A 22,203-nucleotide genomic window follows, 5' to 3' on the forward strand; every position below is an offset into this window, starting at 1 on the left:
ACTGACTAATGTTCCTTTTTAAAAGTCAGTTTTCTGTTTGATAGAAAATGTCAAAGACCCAAAGTCATTTCTTTTGAACTTTCAAAAGTTTTAATTCATTTAGGAAGATGATCTCTATTCTTTCTCTAGAAGCAGACACATTTGTCTGCTCATAGTGTTTTCAAATACATCTATTTCTCACCTGGGAGAAACTCACAGCCTTCTGGTTAAATGGAAACCATCAAATCTAGTTGATCATAATATTTTTTACAGTTAGGAAACAAAATTCCTTTTAAGAAGAAAACCTGCTCATTTAACTAAAGACTTGACTTCTAGAAGATTGAGAATTGATGCAATTTCCTGAAACACATATATTTAGAAAAGCAAACAAATAACACAAAAATACCATTTAGCCAGGCCCTCATCTGTGTGTCTTTTATCCCAGTCAGTACACTTCACTGGAGTTATTTGTTTATAGGTCTGTCTGATTTTTCTTAAAGTAGACAAGTTCTTGAAGATAGAGCTTGTGATATCTGGCTTGGACTTTCAAATGCCTACCACATAGCTAGCACTTATTAGTAGATTAATAAAGTTTGTGGAATGAAGATCTAAATATTTGGTGGCTTTTAAAAATAGTATTACCTACTGGAAGTGTCAATTATAGTCATGACTGCTAATTATATTGTTATTGCTCCTCCTGAATGCTGATATTGTACAAGCACATGGAAAAAAATTCTCAAGAAGTAGTGCTTTAATGAAATAGAATTTCAAGGATATCACTTACAGTGCGTGCGTGTGTGTGTGTGTATATATGTGTGTGTGAGAGAGAGTGAGAAAGAGAGAGAGAGCGAGAGAGAGAGCAAAGAGAGGGAGAAAATTTCCTTGGCTGACAGAGGGGATAAAGAGCCGATAAAATTGCTGACACTGATTTTATATACTCTTAAAACTTTACCTGGGCTCTTTATTTTTGAGTTAGTGGACACATCTATAACTTTTTTCAGACACTACTGGATACTAATAAAAACAGTAGCAAATGAAACGGAAATTGTTTTAATGGCAAATTATTTAGGTAATCTTCCTGAATACCCTAACTGGAATAATTGGAAAGATAGCTAGTGAGTACAGACAGTCCCCAACATATTATGGTTCAACTTCTGACTTTTTGACTTTACAATGGTGGAAAAGCTACAGGCATTCAGTAGAAACTGTAACCCCAAGGAGTGTCTGTTAATCAGTCAGCCAACAAATATTTGATGAGTTCTTCCTAGGTACTCTATAATATGCTAGGTATTTAGTGCAGGAAATACCAAGAGAATGTAGTAGACATTTGGTCACTGATCTTTCAGGGTTCATAAACGACTTGGAGAGGTGATACCAACATACATGGAACAAAATGCCTAACAGAAAACAGACATAGAGCAGTGATTTTAAATCACGTGTCCTTATGTCAGTGCCATTCTAGAAATAGCACAAAGGTGGACTCCTGCCAAAAATGAATAATGGTAATATACATGTACACATATATATGCATGTAGATATAATTTTTGTCTACAAACTGGAAAAGAAAAATACTGAAATTTTCTCAATTTTATGTTCTTTTCTTAGCTTCATTAAGTCATTGGTATTTACTACCATTTCATTTACTAATAAGATGGCAAAAATACATCAATCTGTAGCAAACACATTAAAAGAAAAATTCTGAAATTGCTGAGCACTTAATTTCACAGATTCTTGTTTTCAAGAAAATATACTCCTAATTGTAATGGGACATTTTATATAGAAACACAGTCATATTTTCTTTTGGTAAAATTGTTCCTGGTTTATAGGATAAATTAAATATGTCAATATTTTATAGTATTCCTACCAGATGACTGTCATATTTAAGTACTTTACCGCCTAAATAAATTTGGAAGCAACCAAGTATATAAGCAAGTGTTAAACAGAATGAGCAACCAATTTAATCAATTGTTAAAATCTATTTCTATCCTGACATTCCACAGAGGCTGTGAGGCTCCTAGTGCTACAAACAAATGCTCAGAAAATAAGGTATTTCAATGAGAGCAACATTAATCTAAAGACATTTTCTTAAAGTATGTGGTGTTTAAATAAGCCTTGAAGGATAAATCGAATTTAGAAAAAAATGCTTTAGAAATGCAAAGTGACCCAATAGTTATTTTGATGGCATCTGGTGATAAGAGGTATTAATGTTTATAGCCACATTCTTAGTATTATTATTTTTCAAATGAAGGTCCTATATACTTGTTTAAATGTAAACTACCAAAACACAGAAAGAAGAAAATAACCCTATTACTTGAGTGAGCTACTACTCACATTTTGATGCATTTTTTTCTGTGCATGTTTTAAAGTTGTGGCCATTCATCTACACAATTTCGTATCCAGGCTTTTTCATTGAGATGTGAAATTAACTTTTTCCGTGTTATTAAAAAGTCTGTGCATATGGTATCTTTAAAGGCCGCATAGGCTTCCACTGTACAGTCATACTGATCTGTATACCGCTTTCCTTACTGCTGCACGTTTACGTTAATAGTGAATTAACATAATTATAATAGTGAAAAACTATTATCGGTTTATGTTTTTCACTATAACAAGTGTGAGATGAACAGGGAAGGTGATGTTTTTGTTTCCCTCCTTCCATTTCACCCTTTTTGTGGTCCCCAGATCTTGCTCTATCCTCAGTCCACCAAGTGGTTTGGAGCGGACTGACCCAGCACCAGGACTGGGAGCTGATTGGCTTAAGTCAGTCAGTGTAATCCAAGCCCCTACCCATGAAGTATGGTTCAGAGAATGGGATTACAACCATTTTTAAAAGGCAATATGTTCCCATGATACTATTTACTCAAAAACTTCATTTTCAGAGGTAGAATTACCATATGTGGCACCAGAATGTCTTCCTATGTATCAGACAAACGCATAGTACAAAATTCTGGTTGGAGTCATTAAAGGGCACAATGGGAGAAAAAAAGAAGGAGCCTGATCTGTTTGGAGAATAAAAAAGAAAAGAAAGGCATTATTTCTCTGGATAGATTTTATGCCCAGAGAAAAAGCTGCTGAAATAAGAATCAGCATATACAAGCAAATTTATTGAAGTTTATGATATATACATCTCATAATTATATATTTCTTTTGTACATTTTAAATGCTTTAACAAAAATGGCTAGACAATATGTTAGAAATTATACTGGATTACTAAATATTAGTAGAACTGAACTCCGTTCAAGGGATTCTCCTGTCTCAGCCTCCGAGTAGCTTGGATTACAGGCGTGCACCACCACGCTTGACTAATTTTTGTATTTTTAGTAGAGACAGGGTTTTGCCATGTTGGCCAGACTGGTCTCAAAGTTTCGGCCTAAAGTGATCTGCCAGACTCGGCCTCCCAAAGTGCTGGGATTACAGGCATGAGCCACCGTGCCTGGCCAGTCTGATCGTTTAATACCTACTTTCATCAGCATACTGCGAGCTCTGGTGAAAAAGGACCGTATCTGGCTCGTACATATGCCAGATAAGTATTTACTGGAAAAAATAAGTAACGTCACAGGAGAAGCATACATCTTCCTAGTATATAATTTTAAATTTTACTAAAAGATCTTTTTAAGAAGGTAGCTACTGTTTTATTAAAGCAAAAAAAAAAAATACGGAGTGCAATGCAAAATTCATATGAATTTTAAAGCTAAAACAAGGCTTTCAGAATGCTTTAGGCTACACCCCCAGACTTCTCTGGAGACGTTGTGTCTAAAATAATATGGAAACACGGTGTGGTAAAAGATGCATTTCCCAAGGGATCTGGATAACCAGCGCTTATCTTCATTTTACTGGAGGAGAATATATCGCTGGAGAGGGCTTTGCAAACTACAAGGCTTTCTGCATTATAACATTGTTATGGAAAAATCTGTGTCTCTAAGAGGGGGAATGATTTAGCTATTGCAATGCCAATTACATGTGGGGCTGGCGCCAGAGCCCAGGCCTCCCGGGGCCTGTCTAGCCCACAGCTTTTCGTTAATGCACAGCACCTGCCACCTCGTCCGTGTTGCAAAGGGTGGCCTCCCTCTCGAGCTAGGAGCCATATCTAGGGCGGATGGCCTGTGCCAGGCTCAGACACTCTAAGTTCGGATCAACCAGAAATGAGGAGCTGGTGGGAAAATCACGGGGAGCCTTCCCCGGCTTCACAATCCGGAGGCTCTCCGCTGTCCCTGGCGGGACTGGGCATTTTCCCTGGAGGACCGCAACCCAGCCCGCGTCGCTCACGCCCAAGCCCAAGCCCGCTCCGCTCTCCCCCTGGCGGGGAACTCGCAGGACTGCGGCGCTTTCCGGAGACGCCGTCAATCCGGGCGTGTGAAGCGCGGGCGGTGTCTAAGGGCCCGAGAAGCGGGAAAGCTCGGGAGTAACTCAGGAGAGAACACCTTGCAGGAGTCGACGCTGCATCCTGGCTCCGTGGTTGGCCCGGCTGCTGGCTAGGAAACCGGGGACCCTTGGGCTGCCCCCGAGGAGGGCAGAGGTCCCCGACGGTCCCCTCAGACATGCAGCGGCATTTTCCACTCCGTGCGTCCCGCCGGGAGCCAGAGGATAAGGCTGTGGAGCACGGGCAGGGCGGGCCCTTCGGAACCCGGACACGAGGGGCGGCGAGGGGCGTCCACCGGCGCTGGGGCAGGGGCGCTGCGGCCCGCCACCCACAGAGGACGCCTGCGACGCCGCCGCCGCCGCCGCCGCCTCGGGCTCGCGGGCCGCGCGCGCACAGGAGTGGGCGTGGGAGGCAGGGGCGCTACTAGCAGGCGGCGTGCGCGCGCGCGCTCCCCCGCGCCCTCCCTCACAGGCACTCCCGGCCCCGGCGCGCGTCACGAGGGCGAGCGAGCGAGCGAGCTGGAGGGCGGGCGGGAGGGAGGGTGGGGAAAGGGGGTGGGGCCGCGGGACCGGAGGGGTCCGAGCGGCGGCTGCGGAGCCGGAGCTGGGCGAGGGCGGCTGCGGTCCCGGAGGCGGCGGCGGCGGCGGCAGCGGCGGCCGGAGAAGATGGTGGCGCTGGAAGTAGCAGCGGCTGGAGCGGAGCTTTATTCCCAGGCTTGGCACCAGCGCTGTCACTAGCGCCGCCTGCTCCCGCGGGCCCGCGGACCCAGCTGTCAGGCAAGGTACCACGGCCGGGGAGGGGCGGGGGAGAGCGGGGTGCCCGGCACTGACGCGACCCCCGACGGAGCCTGGCTCCTCGCCGAAGGGCGCCCCTGGGCGCGAGAGGGGCTGCCTGGAACAATAGTGCGGAGGAGCGGGGGCAGCAGGCGACATCCAGGCGGCAGTGCCTGGAACCATCAGCCAGCGAGGCGGGGGAAGGCGGCGTTGCGGGTGAGACGCCTGGTGTCCGGTGCTCGCTGAGATGCCGGGCTTCGGGCGCAGCAGGCGGGCCTGATGACAGTCATGGCAGGAGAGAATGTGAGAGTGTGTGTGTAAAAGGTACAGCAGAGGGGACGGGGGTGGTGGACGGAGGTGTTGGGGGGTGACATTTCCAGGAATCCCCGCTAGTATCCTTCATCTCTGGGCTGACTCTCCTGGAGAAAGAATGTGATGATGGAAACGGTGAGGTGGGCAGGATGCACTTGGTGTGTGAAGTGTGGAGGGAGGCAGTGGGGTAGGGGCGGGTTTGTAAAATCCCGTGTATGTGTGTGTACGCGTGTGGTTGCATCCACGTTCCCCAAACTGCGCCCCAAACCCAGAGATCTGCCGGTACCCTGACTTGATGTCACCAGCTAAGACTGTGGGACAGTGTTTGTTATTTTGACCCTGCAACTCTGAGCACAGTCTGTTCTGCTCCTGCGTGTGCATGGCCCAGTGTAGGATTCTCGCTTCCCCTTCCTCTGGCCTCAAGACATGGTGATGTGGAAGTGAGCATGTTGCTTTGAGGCACATGGCAGGGAAACAGGATAACCGTTACACACTCTGAGCTTGCTGGTACACCCTGTTTTGAAGGGGGCTTCCATCCTGTGATACTACTTTTCTGCTTAGCACCTGTTCCACAAGGGTCTTGGACTCCCTGACTCTGCGGTTGCTATTGTTTTTCTCTTGTCTGACCTGAAGGAGAAAGGTGTTGAATGATCAGATTCCTCTCCCTGTCCCAACTTTCAATGCCAGCTAGACCTTCTCTTTCCACATTTAAGCACTGAAAACCTTATGGCTAGAGGATGGATGGTCTTTGTGTTGGTTCTTTTAGAATGAACTCTGAAGGTGTGTATAGAGAGATTCGAGGGGCAGGGGTCAGTCTTTAAAAAAGAAGAAAAATATCACATGGAGAAATGTTTGGTGCCCACTTGGTCAGCATCACACAGCCAGGGTGTTTTCCTCAGGAAACAGGATACTTTATTTCTACTGCTGGTGACATCCACTCTCTCAGCTGTCACAATGGCTAGGTGGTATCATTTGGAAACTGAAATCTCCCAAGACCCACAGTGTTGGGGTCCCAGGTCAGTAAAGTCCCTAGTGATATAGCCCACTAGTGGGGAATTTGGGAAAATGTCAGGCTGGCAATAACTCATCCAGTGGGAACAAGGACACAGAAATGCATCCAGAGTCTATGGCTGTTTAATTGTCTCTGCGTGATAAAGATAAGTGTGTGTAGGGTTGGGTAGAGGTAGGAAGGGAGATGGCATATTCGTGTGTATCCATGGCAGTGTGATTCCCCCTTGCCTGTATATCTGCGGTATTCATAGGTATGAGTGCACTTTACACTTAATATCTCGACATTTCTTTATTAAAATGTTGTACGACTAGATTAACCTGCTTAGGATGTATTTTAATCATAACACCTTAAATTCTACTGCATTGCTGTCGGAATCCAAACTGGCTGCCCCCCGTCCTCTTTGAAAAGCCCATAGCAGTCATGGCTACACAAGTAAATATACAACATGTTAGCACCAGAAGTTTCTTTTTTCTTTTTAAAAATTTTTGTTTTGCTTTGTTTTTTGGGCAAAGGTTGCATGATATTGTTTTACATTGAAAATAATAAAACTAGGGCTATCCACATATGCTTTTTTTCTTCCCATATACCTTATTTAATGATATATAGACTAGGTTTTAGTGAAGCTGTCATTGTAAATTTCCCCATGTTCTTCAAGTCAAGCCTTCTAAGATTTTAATGTGAAGTTGGTTGTTGGCTCTCGTTCAAGATTTAAGGATAGATTTATAAAAATGAATTTTGAGTCTTAGTTCTTTAGTCTCTTATTAGTTATGCCAAATCTCTTTCTGATAAAAGTACTTACGGAATTTAAAGGTCATTCTAAGAGGTTTTGGTTTAAAAAAAAGTCATCATCTTTTATATTTGTAAGTAAGACCAGAGATGTAAATGTCTTACAAGAAAGTTTAATAATACTAGGAATTACCAGGTAAATATACTGTTTACAGAAAGAGAAATTAGACAGCAGCACAGTCGATGACTCAGGAATCAGTGATTTACTTTCTAAGATGAATGTGATAATTTTTATTTTTATTTATCTTTTTGAGATACGGTCTTCGTCTGTCGCCCAGCCTGGAACATAGTAGTGTGATCATAGCTCACTGTATTTGTTAATTGCCTCCTGCATTCAGACGCATTGTACCTTTGGATAGGGAATAGGGAGTGTAGAGAAGGGTTGGAGATTCAAAGAATGCTAAGTCTTAGATCCTGCCCAGAGGTGGATCATGGTCTAGAAGGAGAAAAGAGGGATATGTGTTACTAAATGTAAAAATAATGAAAAATAGTTAGTTGCTGAAAAAGCAGTATTCCTGCAGGGCTGTGGGAGTTCACAGGGTACAAAATGACTTCTGATTGAAGAATCAGGGAAGGTTACATGGGAGAGATAGCATTTGAGGTGTGATTAAGGTGGCATTTGGGTTGGCAGAGAAGGAAGGGCATGCTTGGGGGAGGAACAGTGTAGGCAGGCCTGGCAGTGGAAGGTGTATGCCTACACAGGGAACAAAAAATGGTGTGCTTTGGCTGCAGCACTAGGAATGCCAAGAGATGTAATGAGGGATAAAGCAAGAAAGAGAGGTTTGTTCAAGGTGGTGGAGCAATTTGTACGCCAAGCTAAGGAGCGTGGATTTTGTTCATTAAGACTGGGGAGCTATAGAAGATTTGTGAGGAGAAGTGTTGACAGTATCAGAACTGCGCTTTCGGGCAATAATTTTGTAGTATTATGTTGGATGGAATAACATGGGAAAAGACTGGCAGGAGGGAGACCAGATAGACCCTATTGTCAAAGTAAGGGAAAGATGGGAAGAGGCAATGGGAGGGAAAAAGGGAACACACCTAAGAGATGGTGTGCAGGAATAATCTGAGGAGCTTGAACCATCACTGGAAATGGGGGAAGGGAAAAGGGAGGCCAAAGATCATTGTCAGGCTTAGCTGAGAGAGCAGTTGGGTCCTTTCAGAAAGAAGATATAATGGAGGATGAGGAAGAGGAGAGAAGTTTCTTTTTGAGCAGGACAGATTTGTCCAAGTTAAGGGACTGGAATACAGAGGGAGGTTAGAGCTAAAAGGAGATTTGTAAGTCATCTACCTCGGAGCGATTTTGATGTCCCAGGAATCACTAATAAAGAAAATGAAGAGAGAAGAAGCAAAGGTAAGGATAGGATCCTTGAGGGATGTCTGTAGGTAGGAGGGGAAAAGGAAAGAAGAGGACAGGAACCATCTTAAACAAGGGGCAGTTGGAGAAAAATTTTGGAAGTAGAGTAGTACAGTGTCATGGAAGCGGCAGGGGCAAGGGGAGCCCCTGTCACTCACAAAGCACATCCCATGGGTGAGGGTGCAACCAAGGCAAAGCCATTGGATTTGACTCCTGGCATGGAAGTGGCAGCCGGGGGCAAGGGTTGAAGGGAGAGGTGGGGGAAAGGAAATGGAAAGCAGTGTAAACAGACTTCATTTTCAATAAGTTGGGACATAAGGGAGAAGGAGAGAGAGTATGATATATTTAAACAATGGTGTAGTAGAGGTAAGGTGGTATTTTTAGTATGGGAAGACTTGAGCCCGCTTTGTAAGCTGAGGAGAACAATCCATTGAAGGAAAAGGAGATTGCAAATGTAAGGGAGGCTCAATTGAGGAAATTAAGTCTTCAAGAAGATGGGAGGATACTAGATGAAAGCAAAGGAAGGATTCTTTTGAGATAGAAGCGTAGGAATTTTTTGGTAGAAAGAAAGGAAGTTGGCCACAGTCTTTTAAGTAAAGTCAAAAGAGAGATGGGCAGGTTGAAGCCAGGAGTAGAATGACAAAGACTTGTGTGTATTGTGGAAACACAGTGGTGAGTCAATTAGGAGTGAATAAAAGATCATTACCCAACCATGAGGACCTCATGTGTTTGGAAAGCATGAATTTCTAGTGAAACCGATTAGTGCTATATAATCGGAGTTTGACAATTACTTAAGTAATTTTTGTATAGTGAGCATTTAATGTTGCTAAATACAGTGGTTCTTCGTTCCCTTAAATGCAATAAAAAGAGGACAATGTTTACCTTTAAAATTATCTGAATAAAAGACTCCACTTCTATTTCCTGTGAATATTCTCCCTCAGGTATCTGAGCTAAATTTTAAACAGTTTATAGTAAAACAATGAGGAAAAACGTGGTTTTTTTTTTAAAGGATGAGCTTTTTCTATCTATAATGGCAGAATATGGCTTTACAGTGACGTGTAAAGTCAGTTTTCAAAAGCAAAATCAAATATAGCACCTCGCCCAACACCATACCCATCATATGCATTCAGTATACATTTGTCACATGAATATATGAATAAACTTTTTTTTTTTTTAGCAAGCTAGCTACAGTATTTAAAATTTTAAATTTCAGGATTTAATTCTTACACAATGGACATTCAGTTTCATTTTGTGGCCTGTACAAGTTTATGATAGAATTAAAACTATTCATACCTGATACATACCTTGAAGCTTTATTTTTTTAAAAAAACTATATTTTTCACAAAATGATTGTGAATCCTTTAGAGTCTTGAGTTATGGGATTATGTCATGATTCCAGATGAGTTTATAGAAACTGAACTGTAATGAATGGTGATTTTGAGGTTTTAATGATGAAATTTATTCATTCCTTCAACATATACTCATTGAACACTTTCTCTGGGCCAGAAACTATTCTAGGTGCAAGAAATATAGAGGTAGGAAATATCCTTAATATCACAGAGCTTTTAGTGGAAGGAGATTAAAAATAAATAAATAAGCAATTATATAATATGCCAGGTAGTAAGTGCTATGACGAAGAATAAAACAGAGAAAGCAATAGACTGACGATAGTGGGTGGGTGGGGGGTGACGTTACTTTATATAGGATGGTCAGGGAAGACCTTAAGCAGAAACATCTTAAAGATGTGAAGCAGGCCAGGTACAGCGGCTCACGCTTGTAATTCAGCACTTTGGGAGGCCGAGGTGGGTGAATCATGAGGTCAGGAGATCAGGACCATCCTGGCCAACATGGTGAAACCCCATCTCTACTAAAATACAAAAAACTAGCCAGGTGTGGTAGCACACGCCTGTAGTCCCAGCTTAAACCTGGGAGAATCGCTTAAACCTGGGAGACAGAGGCTGCAGTGAGCTGCACTCAGATCAAGCCACTGCGCTCCAGCCTGGCAATAGAGCAAGACTCAGTCTGAAAAAAATTAAAATTAAAATTAAAAAACCGTAAAGTAGTGAGCCCTGCCCTGCAGATATTTGGGGGAAGGGCCTTCTAGGCAGAGAGAATATCAAGAGTGAAAGGACTGGATGGGAACATGTTTGGCATCCTCAGGGGACACCAGGGAAGCCTTATTGGTTTCCTTGATTTACCTGGACATGATATCACTCCTGAGAGAGGGAGCAGTTACTTAGGGAATTCACAATAAAATGCTTTGCCTTTCATTTTGAATTGGTTGCCCATAAGGCTGTTTTGCTATCTACTGTATCTGGGCTGATCTATGAATCAGTGCTGGGTTTATAAAAAGAGGAATGTCCTCAATCAAATGTATTTAAGTTAGAAAACAGTCATGCCTGTAATCCCAGCACTTTGGGAGGCTGAGTCAGACAGATCAGTTGAGGTTAGGAGTTCGAGACCAGCCTGGACAACGTGGCGAAACCCCATCTCTACTAAAACTACAAGAATTAGCCAGGCATGGTGGCACATGCCTGTAGTCCCAGCTACTTGAGAGGCTGAGGCAAGAAAATTGCTTGAACCTGGGAGGTGGAGGTTACAGTGAGCCGAGATCACGTCACTGCACCCCAGCCTAGGCTAAAGAGCAAGACGCCATTAAAAAAAAAAAAAGTTAGAAAACAAAGTGAGATTCTTTCTGGGCAGTGATGAAATACTAGTCAGTTGGAAGTAGTTCTGCTCCTTGGAACTTGCATCTCTTCTGTGATCTGAATCTTCTTTAAATATTGCTTTCTTTTCTTCCTCCTTGTTTCATGTTCCATTCTCAAGTGTAAGGTCCTTGAGGCTAGAACTTTGTTTTGTTCATCTGGGTATCCTGTATAACACAGAATGACTCTCTGCATTAGTAAGGGATTATCAAATCCTGAGAGGAATGGATGAGAAATTGCCAGATTTAAGTAACTCAGGTGTAAAGAATGAGGGTAAACCTCGTTTATCTTGATTTCTGCAATAGGTAGCTGTTTTTCAAAGAGGACACGGAATTGCCACATGATGCTAAAGCAGTTTATGCATGAGACAAGGACTTGAGTCCAGAATAGTTTATTTGAGAGACAACCTCACGAAGCACAAGCGAGAGAGTGGAGAAAATAAGACAGGAGAGGGAAGAAAGCCAATTAAGAAGCTAGCTAAAGAACATGTTACCACTGTGGGAAATTGAGGCTTGGCCCTGCTGGTATTGTGTGGACTGTATATCAGGATCGTCCACCAAGCAGCGGAGAAACTGGGGTATTTACCCACCATTTCCCCTAGGGATATTAAATCTTAGTACTTTAGGGCTGCTAATATTAGCCTGAGCAAGCTCCAGAGACACCAGAGAAAGCCCTTGAGCAGAGAAGCAGAGATGCAGAGCCAGGTGGAAGTAAGAAACCGTCAGTGTATGTGGGGACTGTCGATATACCTATAGCTGAACTCAGAAGTGGACATGAGACCCCTGTTTCACACATCACAGAGCTATCATGAAGAATTTTTAACAGATAAGAATTGGCTTGATGGCAGTTATTTTAATTTAGGGCTTCTAATGTATTGCAACAACTGCCTGCAGTTCCGTTCACTCACAAGCTAACTGTTGGACCTTCAGTTATCTGAGATGCAGATTACCATATATGCCCGTGTGTAAGGTACCCTCTGTTATAGGGTGGCCCTCAATTTTCCAACAAGAAAGTTTTAAAAAAGGCTTCATGTCAACTTGAATATGCGTATTTTAGGAACATAGGCAAAGAGTGAAGTATCTACTTATGTTTAATTCATTAGTTTACTTTCATATAATTAAAATCACATTATATAAAATTAATAATTTAGAAATGTGACATCCTTCCACTCTCACATTTTATGAGATAATTTATTCAAATACTTCACATACTTTTTTGACTTTAGAGTCTTTGTCATGATTAGGCCACTTTTGTCATGTTCATTTCTATCTAATTTGTTTGAGATATAGTACTTCTTGAGTTTCTGTATGACTCTACCTCCACAAACTTTATTCCAAACCCTGTGAGCTCATTCATTTAAGATAAGAACGTTTGTTTTATCCTTTCTTCCCATAGGAATGTATTTATGATCTCTCCAACCCAGCACTTCTGTATGTCTTGTGTAAAGATATCCAATACAGGCAATTGTAAAGCTTCACCCCAGGAATATTTACTTAAATTTGTGCTAAAATCATGGCCTCCTTTACTCTTTACTCATTCAGTCATTTATCTTATTTCAATCACGTAGCCTTCAGAAGTATCCCTATCTTGTGTTGATTGAGTTTATTTCCGGCTATCTGCTCCAAATAGTTCCTGAGTAACCTGTGAAACACATAACCTCCTTTTCATGAAATCTGCAGTCTTACCAGGTAATATGTTTTTCACATGGTTTCTCTCTTTAAAATCAGTTGCCATCACATCCAGCATTAGTGAATTGCTTGATTTTCAATTCCTGTTATCTTGGGGGTAACAGGGTTTTTGGCATTCAGAAGAAGGTGATTAAGAAAATAGCCCACAATATGGGAGACTTTGTAAGTATTTATACATAAGGAAACTTTCTCTTTTCTGAAATATACTTTTTGGAGGACAGAATCTCATCTTTTTGTGTATGTAAAGTGATCACAGGAGGTTGTGAAGGTATGGTAGCAAAACCAATCCCTGCCCACTAAGTTTCCTTTTCAGCCTCCTCTTCTGATCCATGGTGGATTAATTAATGTACCAGTAGTGTGAAAAATATAGCAAATACAGCAGTGATTTGTTTCATAAAGGAATTAATTGGCTATCATTCCAAATAATGTAAACATTTATGTTTCTGACTGTTGATAAATTTTGTATCTTCAGATCAATTCTGTATTCATTAACAGGCACACTTTATTTTTAAAAAGAAGTATAGTTGACAAGGTATACATGCATTCCTTTTTCCTGTAAATTGTAGCATATTTTAAAAGCAGAGGATGAGCTTAGAATCATTTAAAGAAATTCCACTTAAGAATAATTACCCCCTAACTTGACTATTCAGTGAATTTGGTCTTTTATGCTTGACTTTACTAAAGTGGGTAACATATTATTACAGTGGCTTTTAAACATTTTTGACCATGATTCCTGGTGAGAATACAATTTAGATGGTAGGCTAGCAACATAGATGAATCACTGAAACAAGTTTCACTCAACAATACTTGTTCTTTATTATGTGTAATCTGCTATGATGCTTTCTATCCTATTCTGTTCTGTTCTGTATGTTTGCCTACCCACTGAACTAATCTCAGCATTAGTGAACCCTAATATACAGTTTAGAAAACATTGCTCTATTGCATTACATTTATCTGAAGAGTGCTTATTTTCTTATAGTATGAAATAATTTCATGTCAAAAGTTTTTTTTCCCTTTTTTATGAATTGTTAGCATATTTGGATATTTGGTGGTATGGACATATGATGCAGTAATTATAAATGGAAACTTTATTTTCGAGTAGACATTTTATTTCTAGAAGAAGTTATATTAGTGTGGAAAAGGGAAAGTGGAGTAAGAAGAATAGATTGGTTCTTAGATCTGTGGCTTTCCTGGGTTGTGGGAACCATGTCGAGTCACTGGGCCGTGACCTCCTTGCTGAGCTGGTTCCTCACGGTTCTTCCCTGTCCTTCTCTCTTCCTATCTGCTGTCCCTTAGCCTCTGAAGTTCTGGATGTTTAGTTAAATTACTTAATTCTAAATTTCAACCTAACGTATTTCTTCCCAGATGTGAAAACAGTTTCTACACCCACTTCCCTTCTAAATAACTTGAAAATACAAGAATCGTTTTTCCCTGAGCTAGTACCTAGGAGAGTTCTCTCCTAAAGTAGCTAGAATTTGTACTACAGATGAAATGTTTCCAGAGTATTAGGTCATATGAAAGTCTAACCTAATCTTACGTTCAGGTGTGATTGTATTATTTGTGGCAGGCTAGCTGTCTGTACATGAATTTCTTTTTTAAAAGCTCAGCAGATTCCCCATCCAGTGACTAAAAACAAGTTACAAAGCAGCAGGCATTGTGCTAAGTACTGTATACAACTAACTCATTTACTTCTCATAATGACCTAATTTACTCTTTATAATCACATCAGGAAAGAAGTTACATTGCAGATAGGACTTTGAGGCTCTCACATGTTTTCAGTGGCTAAAAGACAGAACAAAGGAAATTTGCCTCAGGTCTAGGCATAGGAATGGACCCAGACAGTTGCTGATCCTGGAGTCCTTTTTGTCCTCTGGCCTCAGCAGTAGCTTCCTGGCTTGACTCTCTTGTTTATGATACCTTCATCCTACTTGGGATGTGTGTGCGTGTGTGTGTGTGTGTGTGTGTGTGTTACTGTTTGTCTTAGTCCATTCAGTGTTGCTATAATGGAATACCTGAGGCTGTGTAACTTACAAAGAAAAGAAGTTTATTTGGCTCACAATTCTGGTGGCTGGAAAGTTCAAGACCAGGCATCTGCATCTGGTGAGGGCCTCATGCTGCTTCCACTCACAGTGGAAAGTGGAAGGAGCAAGTGTATGCAAAGATATAACATAGTGAGAGAGGAAACAAGAAAGAAAAACCAAGGAAACCAGGTTCTTTTTAACAATCTGATGTCTAGGGAACTATTCCATTCTTGCAAGAGTGAGAACTCACTCATCACTGCAGGAGGTCATTAATCTGTTCCTGAGGGATTCACCCCCCATGACCCATGTACCTCCTAATACTGCCACATTGGGGATTAAATTTCAACATGAATTTTGGTGTGGATGAACCACATTCAAACCATAGCACTGCTGCACCTACATTTCTCCATTCTTGACCCTGTAGGGTTGAAAGGGCTCAGAATGAGTTGGAATACAGTGCTGCCATAATTAGCCATCAATAATGAACAAGTCTCCAGGTTGGTCTGAGCCTCAGCTTCTCCAGCTATCAAAGGGGGAGTGATGAAACCTGCTTTTCCCTTCTCTTCCTGCACAGGGCCACTGGGGTCAAATAAGTTATGAAGGGCTATAGAACAGTAAGGTAGATGTCTCACTTCCTTCATAATGACATTGAATGGAAATGACTCCCTACCTAGTTCTAATCTTTGGTGTATTTTTCCTTCAAACCAGAAGTTGACAAACTTTATCTGTTTAGGGCTAGGTAATAAATAGGTTTTGTGAACCATATGGTCTCTGCCACAACTTCTCCACTCTGCCTTGTAGTGCAAAAGCAACTGTAGACAGTATGTAAACCAATTAGTGTGGCTGTATTTCAATAAAATTTGTTTATGGACACTGAAATTCAAATTTCACATCATTTTTGCTTCATAAAATGTTGATTCCTCATTTAATTATTTTTAATCATCTAAAAACATAAAAACCATTCTCAGCTCCCAGGCAGTACAAAAGCAGTCAGTGGGATGGATTCATCCCATGGACCTCAGTTTGCTGACCCTGATCTAAACTCTCACAGTGCTTTGTACCACTCTGGATTCCAGCAGCTCATGCTCATCTTTTCCATCTCTCTTGTCCTTTCAAAATATGCACCCACCCACACACTCATTTTTCATCTCTCTTAACACTGAGAAGGGTAATAGCATATCTATAGTATGTCTCCCCACATGTATATTCTGTATGCTCAAGAAATATTTATTGAATAAATCAGGATTAAAAATCTGTTTCTTTTGTATGTATCCTGCTTTTTCCTCTTTAAAGGAAATTCCACCTACTCTCTAGTAAAACTTTGGGAATAACTGAGTTAACATTTTGTGATTAAATATAAGGCTTTGAGATTCTTGCCTTAAAGTATTTCCCCCCATCTGCTATTAACCATAAAAGGAAAAGAATGTCAGGGAGGACAGAGGGGAAAAGCAAACAGACAAACAAAACCAACATTTCAGCATGAAAAGTGCTTGTTAGAGGATAACTGAAGTGGCCAGATGTTTAGCTTTGCTCCCTTGGGTGTTCTGTCACCATAGGGGACTCTGGATAGGCTGAAGTGTTTCATGCCTCAGCTGCCAGCAGCCCTTGGTGGTGTACTTTCCCCCAAATTTAGCATGGAGGCCAGAACTCCGTGCATTTGACTATAAATTAAGACGACCTGGTAGAAAGAACCTTATTTTTGTATCTGTATTTCCGTACCATGTATTGAGGATCATGCGTATCTCTCTAAGAGCAAAGACTTGAACACATCTCCTGGTTTTCTTCTTAATAAGTATAGGCTTGTAAGTGAAATTATTAGAAAATATATAAATTAACATTTTTCTTCTCAAAATGAAGTGGACAGAAACTGGATGCTGGAATTATGGCAGGGGTGTGTGTGTGTTATTCCACATAGTCTATAATGAATATGTTGCTTTATAAGGATTGTGTGTATGTGTGCATATGTGGGTATGTAGTTAAGGGGTGGGAAGAAAGAAATATATTAGAAGCTTGGGACCAAAATCACTAATAATATCTACTCCTTATTAAAATTTGTTAAGGAAAGGAACAATTAAGTCAACTTTCAGTGAAGTGCTTAAGTATTTTAGCCTGCCAAATTATGTTAATTTTCCATAACCTGGAAGAGAGATCCATGACACATTTAAAATAAATTATAAAGTGTACTTTGACTTGGCGTAAATTGTTATTGCTGTGGTAGATGATGTCTAATCGTGAAGGCAGAATGTTAAGCCAGTGTTAAAAGTGTATATATTATACATTTAAGTCATGTGAGGTATTTGAAAGCTGCTTGGGGAAGAACGGAGGATGAGAGGCTCAGGATTTTGTTCCCTATTATGTCTAAGCTGCTCCCTGTGAAACACAACATGGTACTTACTGGCAGTGCAAAGACTGTTCTCAAAATTACTTTTAGTGGATGGCTGCAGAGGGGACAGGGTGATAGGGGGAGGGCAGGCTTAGAGAGGACTGCATGGTGGTGGGTAGGTAATTATCCACCTGTCTGCATCTTCCTATGTGGAATGAGGCTCCCCTCAATAAAGTAAAGAGAATATGCATATGAAGGTGGATGATTCAGGTGTCATTTATTATGATATCTGCACAGTGAATCTTTTAATTTTTTCTGAGTTTAGTTTTTCCCTCTCCTATCATGTCTCCTGGTTCTCCCTCTTGGGGAATTTCAGTGGGCTTAAACAAGTAAGCGCACTGATCATTGATTGTCTTTTCATATGTAGGACTGTGACACTGAAGCTGGCCAGAAAGTCTGTATAAATTGCTGGTTTGCAGATGTCTTAGGTCAGAATCCCCAGAAGCAGACACCAAGAAGAGGGTTTGTGTGTATCTGTGCTGCTCTTTTAAGGAGATGCTCCCAGAAAAACACTGGGAAGGGAAGGGGAGGGGGGGAGGGGGGGGAGGGGGAGGGGGAGCGGGGAAGTCAAGTAAGGGTATGATCTCATTATTTAAACAAAGTACTTCAGAGGGTGGCTTCAGCCTGATCCCTTGCTGGGTGAGGGAGCTCTGGAGTGTAAGTCAGCCTCAGGGTTGTCCCCGCCTGAATCTATGGGGTTGGTGTTTCATACTTCATAACTGTCAGTCTTCAGTTAAGAGAGGGGGTCTGTGGGGAGGTGGGACATCAATTCCCAGATATTTCTGGCTCTTGACATGAAAGGGTGAAGGAAGTACAGCCCTCCCAAACATAGCCTGAGGTGCTGGCTGTTGTTTGGGAAAGCACATTGAAAATGGGGACTTGAGACCAGGTGCAGTGGCTCACGCCTGTAATCCCAGCATTTTGGGAGGCCAAGGCAGGCGGATCACCTGAGGTCAGGAGTTTGAGACCAGCTTGGCCAACATGGTGAAAACCCATCTCTACTAAAAAAAAATACAAAAATTATCTGGTCGTGGTGGTGCATGCCTGTAATCCCAGCTACTTGGGAGGCTGAGGTAGAATTGCTTGTACATGGGAAGCAGAGGTTGTAGTGAGCTAAGATCATACCAGCCTGGGTGACAAAGCAAGTCTCTGTCTCAAAAAAAAAAGAAAGAAAGTGGGGTCTTGAGTAGGACAACGTTGTCCATCAGCACGCCTCTCTTTAGGGTACCCAGACAGGGAGCTATTAGGTTGTTCCACTGGGAATCTCCACATACTGGTGTTTTTCCTGAGAAGTAGCTGCTGGCTCCTAGTGATACTTGTGTATGATGTGGAACAGAGGGCTGGGGATCTAGCTGCTATGGATCAGTGAACCTCCTATTTCCAGAGCCTTTTCCACCCCACCCTTTGTTAGGCCTGTATCCCTGGGGTTGTACAGTTCAGTCATCTCAAAGAAAATGTGTTGGAATCTCTTGTTTGTGAATATTCTCTCTTCGATTCTCTTTGTGGATTTATACCTGATGTGTATACCTTTATACTCATTTTGGTGGGGTCTTAACAGGAAAAGATTAAAAATATATAGTTGGTGGTATTGAGGTGGCAAACTTACCACCTTACACCAGGAGTCACACAAAATAAAAGGTAGAGGAGAATCTGAAGTAAAGCTAAATTAGTAAAATGTTTAAATATATATGTATACACAGAAATATGCATATATATGTAAATATCTGTATTCCTATAACTTCATAAAAATAGGCTTAATAGTTGGTAATTAACCAATCTAAGTATTATCTAGCAAAGTGCTATACTAGTAAAAATGAATAGTTACAATCTGTTATAATCATTAGTTGGATAATGTTAGCCAGTGGCTATTGTTGATATGATTAGGCTAAGCAGGGGGACTTCTGTCTTTCACAGGGTATTTGGATTTTAACACTAGACACAGGTCAATAAACTGCTGATGTCAGTGTGAACCATGGTTCCTATGTCATCACATCAGAATTAATCTGTGGAACTGAATAGAAAACAGAAGCCTAAGTAATAACTGGCAGGTTTAGAAAACACTATTTGTTGTTCAAGGAATCTCAAACAAAATCCACTGCCTTCTGTATGTAACAGGTTTATTGAATGGGCTGGACTCAACGGAATGCATAGTCATCATCTCTAGTTCTTCTCTTACAGCTTCTTCCTACCCACTTAACAGACATGTCTTCTCTTCCTCCTTGTGATAACATTTTAGGCAGGTCTCTTAGATTTCCCACTTATTCTAGAGTGGTGAAAAGTTTGGCTACTAGTCACATAATACATCCAGCATACTAATAAAAAGCTCAAATTCTCATCTAATTTTTGATTTTTTAAAAATTACAAAGTAACTTGATTTTTAAAAATTGCAATGTAGCTCTTAAATTGTCTTCTCTTCCCCATTGGAATAACATTTTAGGCAGGTCTCTTAGATTTCCCAGTTATTCTTAAGTGGTGAAAAGTTTGACTGCTAGTCACATAATACATCCAGTGTAATAACAAAAAGCTCAAATTCTCATCTAATTTTTGTTTTTTTTAAATTGTAATATAACTTGAATAGTGAAGAACAGAAATATCAAACGTAGAGCTTGCTAAATGTTCACATGTCTAAAAACCTATGTAATTAGCACTTGAATCAATACATAGAACATTCTCTGGCCCCTGGGAGGCTCCCTCATGTGCCTTCTCAGTCAATATCAACCACTATTAGAAAGGAAACCACTACTCTGATCTCTGTCACCACAGAGCAGTTTTGCCTGTTCTTAACTTCATCTAAGTGGAATCATATAGTATGTAGCCTTTTGCATCTGACTGCTTGTTTAATATTTTAGAGATTAATTCACGTTTTAAGTGTATCAGCAATTCATTCCTTTTTTTGCTGTTTAATCCATTGTATGAACATACTGAGTTTATCAATTCTTTTGTTGAAGGACATTAGGGTTGTTTTACTGTGAATATTATTGTATGTTTATTTTGGTGTACATATACCCTGATTTCTGTATGGTATATACTTAGGAATGGAATTGCAGGGTCCTAGAATACGTGTACATTTAGCTTCAGAGATATTGGCAGTTTTCCAAAGTGGGGACTACTTTGTTCAATTTATGCTCCCAACAGCAATTTATGAGAATCATGGTTGGTTCGATGTTGGTGATAGCACTTGGTTTCCTACCATTTGTTTAGGTTGAGGCATTCTGCTAAGTGTGTAGTATTGTTAAAGTTGTCTTTTAAAATTTATTTTGTTAAAACTGACACATAAAAATTATATATTTATGGGATACAGTGTGAGGCTTTAATGCATGTGCACATTGTATAATGATCAAATCAGAGTAGCTAGCATGTCAGTCACTCAAACATTTATTATTTCTTTGTGGTGGTAACTTTCAAGATCTTCCTTTCTACCCATCTTAAAATATACAATACTTTGTTATTAACTGTAATCACCCTACTATGTAACAGAACTTATTCCTCCTAACTGTAATTTTGTTCTAGCTTAGTTCTTTTTCTCAAGATCGCTTTGATTACTTGGAGTCTTTTGTGGTTCCATATGAATTTTAGGATTGTTTTTCTATTTCTGTGAAGAATATAATGGATATTTTGATAGGGATTGTATGGGATCTGTAGATATGGTCATTTTAATGCTATTCTTTCAATTTGTGAACATTTTCGTTCGTTTGTGTCTTCTATATCATCAGTGTTTTGTGGTTTTCATTGTAGAGCTCTTTTACCTCCTTGGTAATATTTTTACCTAGGTGTTTATTATTTTGTAGCTATTGTAAATTGATTTGCTTTCTTGATTTCTTCTTCAGATAGTTTGTTATTGCCATAAGAGATACTACTGATTTTCCATATTGATTTTGTATACTACAACTTTACTGAATTTATTTATTCATTGTAATAGTTTTTGGTGGAATCTTTGAGATTTCATATATATATATTTTATAATATATGTATCATAAAATTTTATCATATATAATATATATAACTGTATATATAACATATATACAGTTATATATATATTTATATATATTATATATATAAACTGTATATAATCTAAGATTATATATATTTATATATACAAACTATATATATAATTTTTTATATATAATTATGTGTGTGTATATATATATAAATAAATATATATATATAATCTTGTCTGCAAATAGGGGCAGTATGACTTCCTTCTTTCCAATTTGGATGCCCTTTATTTCCTTCTCTTGCCTAATTGCTCTGGCTAGGACTTCCAGCACTATGTTGAATAAGAGTGGTGAAAGTGGGCATTCTTATATTTTTCCAGATCTTAGAGGAGAAGCTTTAAACATTTCATGATGTTAGCTGTGGGTTTGTCACATAAGGGCTTTATGGTATTCTGTTGAAGTATGTTCCTTCTGTACCTAATTTGTTGAGAGTTTTTATCATCAAGGGATGTTACATTTTATCAAATACTTTTTCTGTATCTATTAAAATGATCATATGATTTTTGTCCTTGATTCTGTTAATGTGATGTATCCTGTTGATTGATTTATCTGTATTGAACCATCCTTTCATCCTTGGGATGAATCCCACTTGATCATGGTGAATGAACTTTTTAATGTGTTGTCAGATTTGGTTTACTAATATTTGGTTGAAAATTATTGCATCTATATTTGTTAGGGCTATTGGCCTGTAGTTTTCTTTTTGGTTGTTGTATCTTTGTCTGGTTTTAGTATTAAGGTAATACTGGCCTTGTAGAATGACTTTGGAAGTACTCCCTTCTTTTCAATGTTTTGGAATAGTTTGTGAAGAATTGATATTAGTTCTTTAAATATTTGGTAG

The 22,203-nt window shown here is 40.2% G+C and overlaps 1 protein-coding gene across 1 annotated transcript in view; it reads left to right on the top strand.

Annotated features, from left to right (window-relative positions):
* Window positions 1-4,898: 4,898 nt before the first annotated feature.
* Window positions 4,899-22,203, top strand: part of APBA1 (amyloid beta precursor protein binding family A member 1) — a 222,954-nt gene continuing 205,649 nt past the window's right edge. Inside the window, exon 1 of the mRNA XM_012453796.3 lies at window positions 4,899-5,117. The gene's annotated coding sequence lies outside the window, so the exon portion shown is untranslated. The remainder of the gene's footprint in view (window positions 5,118-22,203) is intronic.

Source organism: Aotus nancymaae, unplaced genomic scaffold (assembly GCF_030222135.1).
Source record: "Aotus nancymaae isolate 86718 unplaced genomic scaffold, 86718_ANA_hifiasm-v0.15.2.pri h1tg000041l, whole genome shotgun sequence".
NCBI classification, from domain to species: domain Eukaryota; kingdom Metazoa; phylum Chordata; class Mammalia; order Primates; family Aotidae; genus Aotus; species Aotus nancymaae.